The 5,810-nt window shown below is 39.7% G+C and overlaps 1 protein-coding gene across 1 annotated transcript in view; it reads right to left on the bottom strand.

Annotated features, from left to right (window-relative positions):
- b3gnt9 (UDP-GlcNAc:betaGal beta-1,3-N-acetylglucosaminyltransferase 9) overlaps window positions 1-5,810 on the bottom strand; it is a 615,230-nt gene that overhangs the window by 458,452 nt on the left and 150,968 nt on the right. The gene's annotated exons all lie outside the window — the stretch shown is intronic.

The raw sequence follows: 5,810 nt of genomic DNA, 5'->3' as shown, positions 1-5,810 counted from the left end.
GCACACCTGTGGGAATTGTAGTTTTTCTGGGAAATAGACTGGCAGACATTCAGTTTATGGCACAACGCCGGTGTTCTGTCAGTTTAGCATACGCATCAGCGTAGCATACATTACGTTAATGCGCATTCGGGTTAAGGTTAGGGTTAGGGTTAGGTGCAGTTAGTTTGCACTATGCGAATGCTGATCTGACAATGTATGCTAAACTGACAGAACACCGGCTTTAACAGCTGTTTTCGTGTTTTTCTTTGGTCCGAACGGGTTGTTCGTTCACATCGTTCACATAAAGTTATTGAAACACTTAAATTCAAATGGAAACCCAAATGAGTAAAGCTTATACCGTTTATTGTACACGAATGGGTGTGTTTTTCTGTTTATCTGTGCTGTTTTCCATCATGTTTAACCCATGACAGTCTAAAAATCTGAGGACTTTGCCTGACCTGACTTTACATGTAGGATTATACAAAAGCAGGTGGTGGAGAGATGGCTTGTGATTGTAAGGCAGAGAATCTGACAGGAATGCTGTCAGGAATGCCTTTCATGAATTGGCAATGGATCTAATTTAGCATCCAGAGATGAGTGAGCTGGCTTGACAGAATCAAACCACTCCACATGTCAGTGGTTGCTGGGCCATGACTGCCTCCCATCACCGTTGCTTCTTCCAGCCTAACCTTTGACTCCCCCCTCTGCATCTCTTTAAGCTGATGCTGTCAGAGAGTCAGCCTCTCGTTCATGTCTATGATGCCTGCCAACCTTTTGTTCAGCAGGCCATGCCAGCATCTGTGCAACAACTGTCAAGCTTGTGATCAGAAGAGCATGGAGGCCCCCTTTCTCCCCCTATTGCAATATAGGCAGATTTCCCAAAAGCACATTCAGATGAGGGCCAAGAGGGTGGTGGGCTGCAGGATGGAGTCAGTTTCTGCACAAAATGTTGGTCTGTCTGGGAGAGTGGACCCTGAATATAGAGATGCCATCTAACAGAGGTGCAAGGAGGGCTCATTCCCCTCTTTGCTTACTGTTCCTGGACTATGGGCTAATTAAACAAGCCAGGGCCAGAGGGCTTCAGGGGTCCTTTTATTAATCACACAGCTTTATAAAGCTCACAGACATCCTGATTATAGGGGGATACAAAATATGCAAAAAAGACATATGAACGCACAGCAACCAAACCAATTCAAAAGAACCCCAACACAAGATTTAACTGGACCAAAAAAGTGACCACAAACATAAAAAAAAAAAAAAGAATCAGGATCAAGGCAGCTCAATGCAATCCAGATGCATTAAAAACTTTCTGAATTTCCCCACTTTGGGACAAATAAAGTCCTAACGTAAAAGACAATAAATTTACACAAATTGAGTCTGGCACTAAATACCAGTTCGGATGTCGACCAGTCAGGTTTTAGACCACAGCACTGAGACTGCTCTATTAAGGTCTTTAATGACATCCGTTGGAGCACAGATAGCGGAAACATTTCAGTCCTGGTTCCACTGAATCCACCAGAACATCTAACTTGACATGCTAAAAACTGGGTAGGACTTTCTAGAACAGATCTTAACTGGTTTGAGTCCTATCTAAAAGACAGGAACTACTTTTTGTCTATAGGTAACTATAAATCTGAGTGAACTAAAATAACCTGTGGAGTTCCCCAAAGCTCCATTCTGGGGTCACTGCTATTCAACATCTACATGCTGCCACTTTATTTTCATATTGTGAAAAACAACTAAACATGTTACCATAACTTTGCTGATGACACACACATCTACATTACCATCTCACTAGGAGGATATAGTCCCATCCAATCACTGAACAGATGCATTGATCAGGTTAAAGATTGGATGTTCCAGAACTTCCTGTAGTTAAATGAAGACAAAACTTAATAATCAAACAATAAGCCAGGGCGGGATCAGCCAGCAGCAGCTTTGAGCCTGGTCCTGATCTCCTGATCTATAGCTGGAACTGCATGAGGACTGAGGCTGATGAGTGCATTTGGATGGGGGCGGGACCTGAGTCAGCACCGCTGCTCACTGAGAAGAGTAAACGTCGCATGCTTTCAGGTCAGTCTCCAAAAGTCTCCCAACATCACAAGAAAAAGTCTCCAGTTTTGTTGCTACTCGCTTTTGAAAACTAGAACCACTAAGGGAGCCTGAAAACTCGCTAAAGTTAGCACCCAAGCTCTAAAGTGTGCATTGCTGTTATCAGTGTACCGGAAACCGTGCGCTGACAAAGCTTTCACGTTGTTTAAAGTTCTAATTGCGATAATTTTTTTTACCACGTTATTCTCTTAGTAATTATTTAATCATTATCAGCCAGGTAAAACTTCACCCCTACTTTTTAGACTTTATTAAACACATGCAGGGAGGGTTTCAAACGGTTGCATAAACACTTCACTTGCAGTGTAGAGCAGATCAGTAGCACAGCAAAGCAAGATGGAAAAAATGCAAGTGACTCGCCCTAGAAGGCCAATCCCTGCAACCACTACTGTGTTCATTCATTCATTCATTCATTCATTCATTCATTCATTCATTCATTCATTCATTCATTCATTCATTCATTCTCTGTACCTCTTAGTCCATTATGGATTGTGGGTAAGTTGAAGTCTATCCCAGCATTTTTAGCAGGTGAGAGGCAGGTACACCTGGACAGATCACCAGTCCATTGCAGGGCCAACACTAGAGACAAACAACCATTCACACACGCACTCACTCCTAGAAAGAAATTAGAGTTACGAATTAACCTAGCATGCATGTCTTTGGATGGTGAGAGGAAGCCGGAGAACACGTATATATATATATATATATATATATATATATATATATATATATATATATATATATATATGTATATATATAAACTCTTTCCTAACCCAACCTTCCATCTCTCCTGGGTGGCTGCTGCAGCTCTTCCTTGAGTCCTTGGTATTTCTCCATTTTTTTGTGTTCCTTCTTTCTATTAACATTATTCCTGATGGCTACATCCATCACTGTGGCTTTCCCTTGCTGCTTATCCATGATCACATGGTTTGTTGGCCACCACCACACAGTGGTGTGAAAGTTTTTGCCCCCTTCCTGATTTTTTATTTTTTGCATATTTGTTCCACTTAAATGTTTCTGATAAAACAAACACAAAATGTAGTTTTTGCATGAAGGTTTTTATTATTAAAAGAGAAAAAAAATCCAAGCCTCCAAGGCCCCCTCGGGGTGAACACAAGGGGCTGTGAATACAGTGTCAGAGCAGCCAGTTGAGAAGCAGGGGGTGAGATTAAGGAAGGGGGAGAGTGCAGCATTAGCTTGTTGTATCTCTTCAGTCTCTAGCTATAGTAGCAGTTGCTGTTTGTGGATGTTGGAACACTGAGCTACGACTTGTTTCGATGTCAGTGTAGAATGTGGGTATCGGAGTATCCATATTTCCCACATTCCCTTCTTGTAGCCCCGCCCACTAGGGTTACTAGAATAGCAGTAACGGTGCCTTGTTTGTCTATTTTGCGTTCCAGTAGCTCATCTCTGGTCATAGTACCCTGGTTCCTCAGTGCCTGATGCAGACCTTTGTTCGTGAATAAAATCTCGTACATAAGTCTTTTTGACTGTGTGTGATTTAGGATTTTCTGAATAAATTTTAGATTTTTATTCTTGATTTTATTGATTGGATAAACTAAAAATCTTACAATAGAGGCTTGAATATGTTATCGGGGCTAAAGGAACCACATAAATCTGGTTTAAGTCATATTTATTTGACAGATTCCAGTTTATTCATGTAAAGGAGGAGTCTTCCCCACACAGCAGAGGATGTCATAGAGTTCCTCAAGGTTCTGAACCTTGGACTTATTCTGGACCAGGATCTGTCCTTTAACTTGTAATATTCCCAGAATGAGGAATATTCTATCTCAAAGTGATGCAGGAAAACCAGTCCATGGATTTGTTATGTCCAGATGAACGAGTGACGTTCCAGATTATTGTTCTGTCCCAGAAATGTTCTGAAAAGCCTTCAGCTAATTATATTTAATATGTAACAGGATTATAATGTATAATACAGTGAACTGGAGCATAAACTGGTTTATTCTGTTTAAACTGTGCTTGAAATGTTCAGTTATTTTTCTGTGGTTCTGGTTCAGTCCAGATCCACTACAGATCTATGAAGCTGCTCTTTAATGATACTGAAGGTGAAATGTCACTTCAGGGGATTTGTGGTTATGAAAATTTAATCAATATGGAACGTTTTGGGAAAAGACCAGCTGCCCCTGTCATAGGCCACTCCTGGTGGATGAGTGGGGGGTCAGATCAGTGGGTGGGAGGTTGGTCTGTTCTGGGGTCTCATGATACCGTAAGAAAAGAGTCAGGAGATTTCTCTGGATCTGCTGCAGATGAAGGAGCTGCAGAAAGCAGCAGGACACGGTGCAGATGACTGAAGACCAAACATCAGGTCATGAATCAGAAATTCACACATTCTGCACAACAATGTGTATCTGAGCATCACATCCTGTCATGCATCCTATTACATGTCAGAAACTAAACTTATTCATTTTGTATTGTGATTCTTTATGTGTATTTATTAGTTTATTATTTCAAGCATAATTAGTTTCACCTGTTGTGGAATTTTACGATTTAAATAAAGTTATGATCTGTTACAGAAAAGAAAAACACCAAGATACCAGCTCCTGTTTTACTAGTCTGTAAACCTGCAGTTCCCAGGTCTGCCAGCAGAGGGCAGTCCAGTCATGGTACAGACCAGCAGCTGACCAGAGGAAGGTGAGGAAGACGCCGTCCAGGTAATTTAACCTGGATAAAACTGGGTTTTAAAAGTTTGAAGTCGAAATGCAGATTATTCAAATCCTAAATCAGAAAATCTGGAATTGAACACACAAACAAACATATTGAACAGAAACTGATTGTTATATATTTTTAAATTTGTTTTTCAATCTCACCACAGACTGAAATATATTTCATGTTTTCTAATTATATTGATTTAATTTCTTAATAGACTATTTTTACATTTCACACCTGCAACACATTCCAGAAAAAGATTTTTTTTTACAAGGTTTTATATTAATAATTATATTTAAAACAGATGATTGTCTCCAATCTAAGAAAACCATTAAACTTTCAAAAATCAACATACTGCCCAAAACGAGACTTCCAACATTTTCCATTATCAGTAAATTGATGTAATAAAATATTATTTACTGTTAATAAAACATCAGAAACCACCTCTTATTTGTCTTTGTTTTTTATTGTATTATTTTGTGCACCAGCGCCCTTAGCCAGGTTGCAGCTGTAAAAAAAAAGGTTTAATAAAATGAAAAATAAATCAATTGTGAGAATTCAAACTCAGCTTTTTACAGCTGTAAACGTACCTCCACAGCAGAGGTTATGTGACCTTCTGACAGGCACGTGAACAGGTGTGGCCTCAGTTTGTGGTGACAGGTGACCACGGTCCTTCATCTGGGCCTGGATGATGATGATTATGAAGATGAAGATGATTATATTAAAAATAATGATGATGATGATGATGGCGATAATAATCAGGATGATGATAATGGATGAGGAGGACGATGATGATCATGATAATGGTGATAACAATGAGGATGATGATGATGAAGACTATGGTGATAATAGATGAGGATGATGATGGCGATGATAATGGTGATAATAATGAGGATGATGATGATAATGGATGAGGAGGATGATGATGATAATGGATGAGGAGGACGATGATGATCATGATAATGGTGATAACAATGAGGATGATGATGATGATGACTATGGTGATAATAGATGAGGATGATGATGGCGATGATAATGGTGATAATAATGATGAT

This window comes from Melanotaenia boesemani, chromosome 10 (genome assembly GCF_017639745.1).
Source record: "Melanotaenia boesemani isolate fMelBoe1 chromosome 10, fMelBoe1.pri, whole genome shotgun sequence".
NCBI classification, from domain to species: Eukaryota; Metazoa; Chordata; class Actinopteri; order Atheriniformes; family Melanotaeniidae; genus Melanotaenia; species Melanotaenia boesemani.
The sequence above is the reverse complement of the archived record's forward strand: the minus strand, read 5'-3'. Positions and strand labels throughout refer to the sequence as shown.